We start from the raw sequence: 10417 nt of genomic DNA on the forward strand, positions 1-10417 counted from the left end.
CATATGGGGTATTTCCATACTCTGGAGAAGTTGCTTTACAAATGTTGGTGGCTTTTTCTTCTTTATTCCTTGTGGAAATTGATTTTCTTTTTCGCTAAACAACATCTTATTGGAAAATAATATGCATTTTTTATTTTGACATACAAATTCTAATAAAATCTGTGGGGTCAAAATGCTCACTATATGCCGAGATGAATTCCTTGTTGGGTGTTTCCGTTGTTTTGGCATCGCACCTCTTCAAACCTGACATGGTGCCTAAAATATAATCTAATAAAAAGAAGGCCCCAAGATCTTCTAGGCACTACATTGCTTCTCAGGCCTGTGCTTCAGTAAATTAGCACACTAAAAACTGCAGAATCTGGGCAATAAATATTAAGTTGTGTTTATCTCGTAAAACCTTCCGTGTTACAGAGAAAAAAGGATTAAAAATTTATTTCTGCAAAAAAACCTGAAATTTGTAAATTTCACCCCTACGTTGCTCTAATTCTTGAGAAAGGTCTGTAGAGTTAAGAAACTCTCTAAATGCTGTTTTGAATACTTTGAGGGGTATTGTTTTTAAAATGGAGTGCTTTATGGGGGTTTGTATTGTATGGGCCCCTCAAAGCCACTTCAGAACTGAACTGGTCCCTGTAAAAACAGCCTTTTGAAATTTGTGTGAGAATGTCTGCTAAAGTTCTAAGCCTTGTAACGTCCTAGAAAAATAAAAGGATGTTCAAAAATCTATTCCAATCTAAAATAGAGATATGGGAAATGTTAATTAGTAACTATTTTGTGTGGTATAACCATATGTATTACAAACAGATACATAGAAATTTGTAAAAATGCTAATTTTTCGCACAATTTTGGTGTTTTTCACAAATAAATACTGAATGTATCTACCAAGTTTTACCAGTAACAAAGTTCAATGTGTCACGAGAGAAGAATCTTACAATCGCTTGGATAGGTGAAAGCATACAAACATTTGCTAAAATAGACATGTTTGGAGGATTGACATGTCCTCATTAAATCCAGTGACTCACAGGTGACGTCTTCGCTGATTGTAGACGTTCTCTTTCCTTTTCTTCCCTTTCCAGCCAAGATTGTTATGACGACTTGCCATAATAAATGCAGAGTCTGCTGCCCAGACTATTTTGGCCTATTGCTTCTGCAGCAATTCCCAGCATTTTAAGTAACAAGAATAAACTCAGACCCCAGACCAAACACCAAAATTAATTCATATCCCAGACCAGACCCCTATATAAATTCAGAATTTAAACAGGACTCCTATATAAATTAAGATTCCAAACCTTACCGCTTTTATAATCCAATTCCTAACAAGACCCCTTAATTTTAATGGGACAGGGGTGCAATACCATGCACAGCCACTAGAAATGTAACAGCACGTGCTAATACGAACGAGAAGGTAAACCATGAAAACAATGAAGAGGCTGCAGCTCTCATACAAGGGTTGCAGACCCTTCAAATAGCTGATCGGCGAGGGTGACAAGAGTCGAACCCACCCCGCTCTAATATTGACAGCCTATCCTAAGTACAGGCCATCAGTTTTAAAAACCCAGATAACCCCTTTGAATAATAAAATTCCTGCTTTCTGCAGCTGTCTCTGTGTACTGTTTGCTGTATATAAATTTATATAACTTCCACTTAGTGCAATGCAACATGCAGTAAATCCATATACAGAAAGCTGCCCTAGTTGTACCTGCAGGCACCCAGAATTTTATTATTTCAATAAAGCTGTGTAAAGGGAAGCAGGGAATAAACTCTCTATCAGAAAAACGAAGCTTGGCTTAGAAAGATAATTGGTGCATTTCTGGGATCACATATAACTCCGCTAACTTGAGAAATATAGAAACATTTATGCCCGATAAACATTATTATGACAAATTATTCACTTAATTAATGATTAATAAAAGAAACACATTGAACCTTTTACATGCTGTGGATTTCTCAGGTATTAATGGGTTTCATAAATACTGTAGTTATATGAGGTTCACTGGCAACCATTGGATGATGAGGACATGAGACATTTGTAAATTACTTAAGCATTTCTTGATGTCGCTCCCTGTCTTTACAGTTTACCTAATGGGCCAGCAATGGTTTTAGGAGTGACCAGGATTAAGGAACCAGGCAGGAATTCTTTGGTCCTCTTGACTTCAAATGCTGCAGAGAATGTGATATCCATAAAATTATCATGCAGCCATTTTTCATGAATACATCTGGGTGTTGGTCTTCTACCCCCTCTGGGAGGCCTATGATTAGAGATGAGCGAACTTATCAAAAGTTCGGTTCGGCTAGTTCGCCAAATTTCACTAAAAAGTTCAATTCGGACCGAACTAGTTCGGACCGAACCTGTCATTTCCGTGTGCCGAGCATAGTACTGTCCAGGGTGCTGATAGAGTTAATGGGCTGCACTAACTCTTTCAGCAACCTTGACAGTACATGCTCGGCGCGCGGAAAATAAAATTTTAATGTAATAAAAAAAAAAATAATACGTTCATACTTACTTTCCTCCTGTCCGGCCTCCAGCGATGACGTTCCATCCATGTCGCCGCTGCAGCCAATCACCGGCTGTAGTGGCGGTCACGCACGTCAGGATGACGTCAGAAGGCCGGCCTCCAGGGATGACGCTTCATCCCACGTGACCGCCTCTGCAGCCAATCACAGGCTGCAGCGCACTCTACACTACACTACACTACATTACAAATCTTTGTGGGAATGTCTTAGGTGAGTTTATTTATGTATGTATGTTTGCATGTATGTATGTTTGCATGTATGTATGTTGTCATGTATGTATGTTGTCATTTATGTATGTGTATATGTGCATGTATGTTGTCATGTATGTATGTTGTCATGTATGTATGTGTATATGTGCATGTATGTTTGCATGTATGTATGTTTGCATGTATGTATGTTTGCATGTATGTATGTATGTTGGCATGTATGTATGTTGTGATGTATGTTTGTATGTATGTTGTCATGTATGTATGTATGTATGTATGTATGTATGTTTGTATGTATATATATGCATGTATGTTTGCATGTATGTTGGCATGTATGTATATATTTGCATGTATATATTTGCATGTATGTATGTATGTATGTATGTTTGCATGTATGTATGTTTGTATGTATGTTTGCATGTATGTATGTTGGCATGTATGTATGTTGGCATGTATGTATGTATGTATGTTGTCATGTATGTATGTATATATGTGCATGTATTTTTGCATGTATGTTGGCATGTATGTATATATGTGCATGTTTGTATGTATATTTGCATGTATATATTTGCATGTATATATTTGCATGTATGTTTGCATGTATGTATGTTGTCATGTATGTATGTTATCATGTATGTATGTGTATATGTTCATGTATGTTTGCATGTATGTATGTTGTCATGTATGTATGTTGTCATGTATGTATGTGTATATGTGCATGTATGTATGTTGGCATGTATGTATGTTGGCATGTATGTTGTCATGTATGTATGTATGTATGTATGTATGTTGTCATGTATGTATGTATGTATATATGTGCATGTATGTTTGCATGTATGTTGGCATGCATGTATATATGTGCATGTATGTATGTATATTTGCATGTAAATATTTGCACGAATATATTTGCATGTATGTATGTATGTATGTTTGCATGTATGTATGTTTGTATGTATGTTTACATGTATGTATGTTTGCATGTATGTATGTTGGCATGTATGTATGTTGGCACGTACGTACGTACGTACGTACGTACGTACGTACGTACGTACGTACGTACGTTGTCATGTATGTATGTATGTATGTATATATGTGCATGTATGTTTGCATGCATGTTGGCATGTATGTATATATGTGCATGTTTGTATGTATATTTGCATGTATATATTTGCATGTATGCATTTGCATGTATGTATGTTTGTTTGCATGTAAGTATGTTTGCATGTATGTATGTTGTTATGTATGTATGTATGTTGGCATGTATGTATGTATGTTGGCATGTATGTATGTTGTCATGTATGTATGTATGTATGTATGTATGTTTGCATGTATGTTGGCATGTATGTATGTTGGCATGTATGTATATATGTGCATGTATGTATGTCTGCATGTTTTTATTTTTGCATGTATATTTGCATGTATGTTTATATATATGTGCATGTATGTAATTATGTTTGCATGTATTTACGTTTGCATGTATATTTGTGCATGCTTGTATATATGTATGTATGTATGTATGTATGTATGTATGTATGTATCTTTGCATGTTTGTTTGTATGTATGTTTTCATGTGTGTGTGTGTGTATGCATGTATGTATGTATGATAGTTTGCATGTCTGTATGTATATATGTTTATGTTTGCATGTATGTATGTATGTTTGTATATATGTATGTATGTATGTTTGTATATATGTATGTATGTATGTATGTTTGCATGTATGCTTGTTTGTTTGTATATATATCTGTATGGCCATGTATTATACTGTCTGCTGGCGCCCTGTATCTAAGTCAACTTTGCGGCAGGCTTCTATACATGGTATAACAGTCAGTATCACACATTAAACTGAATCTAAGAATACGACATGTTTTATTTCATATTTTTTATTTTTTTTTACAGGTTTGGTGTTTGGACTACGTCGGTTTCGAGGACTACTTAGATGATGGTTTTTTTCTACAATAAAATGGTAAATGAGGGTTGTGTTGGGGGTGCTGTATTTCAATAAAATATTTTATCTATATCTTTGCCTTTTTCTTTTCAAATTTTATTACTACCACTTTAGTAATGGCCGCTGTCTGAGTGACAACATCCATTACTAAGGCGAGGCTTAGTGTTAGTCGGTGCAGAGGCTAGCACTAACCACCCATTATTACCCCGGTACCCACCACCATATAAACAGACAAACACACACACATATACACGAACTCACACATATACAAACAAAAACACACATATCCAAACACACACATATACACGAACACACACATATACACAAACACACACACACATATACACAAACACACACACACACATATACACAAACACACACACACACACACACACACATACACAAACACATATACACAGTTATACACAAACACAACAAGATATACACAAACACACACACACACACACACGAACTAACACATATACACAAACACATATACAAACAAAAACACACATACCCAAACACACACATATACACAAACACACACATATACACAAATACACACATATACACAAACACATATACACAAAAACACCCATATATACACAAACACACACACATAAACACACACCCATATACACACATATACACAAACACACCCATATACACAAACATATACACACACACATATACACAAACACACATATAAAAACAAAAACAGACAAAGACACATACCCAAACACACATATATACACAAACACACACATACACAAACACACACACACTGTTTCTTTTAAATGCTGCTGGGGAACCCGCTCGATCCACTATATAAGGCTGCGCTACAGTGCAGCATTTAAAAGAAACAGGATCCTGACCTATCCATAGAGTTTAAGGCAGCACAGAGTATTTCAGGAGATGAGCGTGCAGATTCAGTGCTGCTGTGAACTCTGCTCTTACCATTACGTAGCTCTCAGTCTGTTACCTCTCCTCCACTCCTGTCCTCAAGAACACCTTCACATGATTGGCAAGTCACCACGTAATGGTAAGAGCAGAGTTCACAGCAGCACAGAGTATTTCAGGAGATGAGCGTGCGGATCTTGTGCGGGGTGGTGACTTGCCAATCATGTGAAGGTGTTATTGAGGACAGCAGTGGAGGAGAGGTAACAGACTGAGCTACGTAATGGTAAGAGCAGAGTTCACAGCAGCACAGAGTATTTCATCAGAGGAGCGTGCAGATTCAGTGCTGCTGTGAACTCTGCTCTTACCATTACTTAGCTCTCAGTCTGTTACCTCTCCTCCACTCCTGTCCTCAATAACACCTTCACATGATTGGCAAGTCACCACGTAATGGTAAGAGCCGAGTTCACAGCAGCACAGAGTATTTCAGGAGATGAGCATGCGGATCTTGTGCGGGGTGGTGACTTGCCAATCATGTGAAGGTGTTATTGAGGACAGGAGTGGAGGAGAGGTAACAGACTGAGCTACGTAATGGTAAGAGCAGAGTTCACAGCAGCACAGAATCTGCATGCTCACCTCCTGAAATACTCTGTGCTGCTGTGAACTCTGCTCTTACCATTACGTAGCTCAGTCTGTTACCCCAGCATTTGTAAAACAATTTCTCCTGATTACGTAAATGGACCCACACCAGGGATTTTGGAGCTCAAATTTAGCTGTAATAGTTTTTGGGTGTCATGTCGAATTTGCAAAGCCCCTGAGGTACTAAAACCGTGGAAACCGCCCAAAAGTAACCCCATTTGGGAAACTACACCACTTAAGGAATCTATCTAGGGGTATAGTGAGCATTTAGGCCCCACACGTCTTTTGCAGAATTTATTAGAATTAGGCCGTGAAAATTAATATCAACATTATTTCCACTAAAATGTTTAATTTTTTCAATTTCACAAAGGATAAAGGAGAAAATGCACCCCAACATTTGTAAAGCAATTTCTCCCGAGTACGGCAATACCCCACATGTGGTCATAAATGTTTTTTCATTAGAAAATAAATTAACCCTTTCCGGACTGATCCATGTTTTGCTTTTTCTTTTTTCTCCCCGCTTTCCGAGAGCCACAACGTCTTTATTTTTCCGTCAATAGAGCGGTGTGGGGGCTTATTTTTTGCGGGACGAGCTGTAGTTTTTATTGGTACCATTTTTTGGTACAGAAGACTTTTTAAGCACTTTTTATTACATTTTTTGGTAGAGCGAAGGTGACCAAAAAACTGCGATTTTGCCATTTCAAATTCTTTATTTTTCACGGCGTTCACCGTGTGAGTTAAATAATGGTATATTGTAATAGCTTGGACTTTTACGGACGCAGCAATACCAATTTTGTGTATTTTTTTTATTTTTTTACATTACTTTAGAGAAAAAATATGAAAATGGTTTATTTTTGGACTTTAAATATTTATTTCATTTTTTCCACTAATAATAACTATTTACTTTTGTTTTTACACATTTTATTAGTCCCGCTGGGAGACTTGAACCAGCAATCGTTAGATCACTGGGAGAATACACTGCAATACTAATGTATTACAGTATATTGTGATTTTTACATGATCCTGTAACAGCGCGATCGCTGTTTCTGTCCGTTAGTCCCGGGTATCAGCTGTAATACACAGCTGACACCCGCAGCGTATGGCGCGGGCTCAGCGCGTGAGACGCTCCATATATCACCCCCCACACCACGACATGCTATTAAGTCATGGTGCGCGAAGGGTCTAATGCGCAGCCGATGGTGGAAAGTGAAAATTACAATTTTCCACTGATGTGCCATTTTAGTGCACTATATGTTGTGCCCAGTTTGTGCCACAAATACCACAAATAAAATATTAACAGGGTTCTCCCGGGTATGGCGATGCCATATCGGTGGACGTAAACGGCTGTTCGGGCACGCTGTAGGGCTCAGAAGGGAGGGACGCCATTTGGCTTTTGGAGCGCAGATTTTGCTTGGTAGAAGCTCTGGCGTTTTGCTGGTATTTCAGTTTATAATGTGGGGGCAAATGTAGGTTGGGCAGAGTACATCAGGGGCATAATAAGAGGGTATAATAATGGGGTAAATAAATAATAATCCGCAGATATGTGGCCAGTGTTGCACTTATATTATAAATGGCGCCCGATCTTATCCGCTTTTGGAACGCTCTGCACATTTTGCATCGCCATATTCTGGGAGCTGGAACTTTTTTTCTTTTTTCACCACCGGAGCCGTGTGAGGGCTTATTTGTTGCGGGACAATCTGTAATTTTCATTGGTACCATTTTGGGGTACATGCGATTTTGTTGATCACTTTTTATTCCATTTTTCGGCAAGCAAGGTGACCAAAAACCATCAATTCTGACAATGATTTTTATTTATTTTTTACAGCGTTCACCCTGGGCTATAAATGACCATTATATTTTATTCTGCGGGTCGGTTCGATTACGGCGATACCATATGTATATAGGGTTTTTTATGTTTTGCAGCGTTTGAGCAATAAAATAACTTATTTAGAAAATAAATGTATTTTCTGTGTCACCATATTCTGAGAGCCGTAACTTTTTTATTTTTCAGTCAAAAAAGCTGTGTAAGGGCTTGTTTTTTGCGGGACGGGTTGTAGTTTGTATCGGTACAATTTTGTCGTACATGCGACTTTTTGATCACTTTTTATTGTATATTTTGTGAGGGGTAATGACCAAAAAATAGTGATTTTCGCTTTGTTTTTCATTTATTTTTTTTGCGGTGTTCACCGTGCAGGATAAATAATATTATAGTTTTATAGTTGGGGTCGTTACGAACGCGGTGATACCAAATATGTTTACTTTTTTTTTACGTGTTCATTTTTTTTCCTATAATAAAAGACTTATTATAGGAAAAAAAAGCAGTTCATGTTTATGTCACTTCCAACTTTTATTTTTACACTTTTTTTAAAACATTTTTATTCTTTTTTTTACTTTTTTTACTTGTCCCACTAGGGGACACTTAGACTTGCAGCTCTGATCGCTGCTGGAATACATTACACTAGACACGTAGTGTAATGCATTCCAACTGTCATTGTGACGTAACAGTCACACTGACAGGAAGCCTACGACGACAACCCTCGGGGTGGTCCTCATAGGCTTCTGTACATGGCAACCCGGAAGCCATTGTCTGGCGTCCGGTTGCCATGGGTACGATCGCCAGCCCCCGTGTATTCACATGGGGGCTGCCGATCGGTGCTAAACACCTTAATTGTGGCGTTCAAATCGAACGCCACAATTAAGGGGTTAACTGCCGAAATCAGCGGCGACAGGCCGCTGATCGGCAACGGGGAATGCAGGGCAGACGCCCTGCACAGTTAACCGCCGCTGCGGTGTAGCTCCGCGCGGCGATTAACTGTCATAGCACAGACGTAACTGCACGTCAAGGTGCCCGAACTTACTGCACACATTGACGTAAAGTTACGTCAAGGTGCGGGATGGGGTTAAAAGAAACAGGATCCTGACCTGTCCACAGAGTTTAAGGCAGCACAGAGTATTTCAGGAGATGAGCACGGCCGGCCACGGGCAGCCGGTCTTTTTTCCGAGCCGTGCTCCCATTATGCACGCGACCGTAAAAACACCCGTTATTGCGGGTCGTAATTACGACCCGCAATAACGGGCTCATAGACTTCTGTTACCCACGGGTACCTTCCCGTTTTCTCATGGGAAGGTGCCCGTGCCGTTAAAAAAATAGAACATGTTCTATTTTTCTATTTTACGTGCCGTGCTGCTATACATTATAATGGAAGCACGGCTCTCAAAAGCGGCCGGCTGCCCGTGGCCGGCCGTCCCCGGCCGTGCTCGTAATTACGAGTCGTAATTACGAGCACGGCCCGTAAAATAAAAAAATACAACATGTTCTATCTTTTTAACGGCACGGGCACCTTCCCGTGAGAAAACGGGAAGGTACCCGTGGCTAACAGAAGTCTATTGGCCCGCTATTTCGGGTCGTAATTACGACCCATAATAACAGGTTTTTCTACAGTCGTGTGCATGAGGCCCCGTAATGACGGGTGACTACATGTGTGCACCCGCATTACGGCAGCGTTGCTAGTCGACGTCAGTAAATAGTCACTGTCCAGGGTGCTGAAAGAGTTAACTGATCGGCAGTAACTGCTTCAGTACCCTGGATAGTGACTACCGATCACAATATAGAGTAACCTGTAAAAAAAAAAAACACGTTCATACTTACCGAGAACTTTCTGCTTCCTCCAGTCCGGTCTCCTGGCCGTTGCCTTGGTGACGCGTCCCTCTCGACATCCGGCCCGACATTCCTTGATGACGATGCAGCCCATGTGAGCGCTGCAGCCAATCACAGAATGCAGAGGCCTCTGCAGCCAATCACAGGCTGCAGAGGCCTCTGCAGCCAATCACAGGCTGCCGCGTCAGAAAAGAAGGTCGGACAGGAGGAAGAAGAGGGACTCGTCACCAAGACAACGACCAGGTACGTATGAAATGCTTTTTATTTTATTTTTAATCAGCAGCCTCTTTTCTCTATCAGTGATTGATAGAGACAAGTGGCGGCCGATTTTTATAATATTTTTGACCGGGTTCGGTCAAAACGGGTTCGGCCGAACCCGGTAAAGTTCGGATTCGCTGCGAACAGAACTTTTCCGGAAGTTCGGACCGAAACCGGGTTCGGTTGTCCCGGTTCGCTCATCTCTACCTATGATCTATATACTATTCCAACTTAGTTGGTTCCCGAAGTTATTCGCCTTCTGGTGCCACAGATCTACTTTTTAGAACAGGAGAGCAACTGGC

This window comes from Rhinoderma darwinii, chromosome 2, assembly GCF_050947455.1.
Source record: "Rhinoderma darwinii isolate aRhiDar2 chromosome 2, aRhiDar2.hap1, whole genome shotgun sequence".
Classification (NCBI taxonomy): Eukaryota; Metazoa; Chordata; class Amphibia; order Anura; family Rhinodermatidae; genus Rhinoderma; species Rhinoderma darwinii.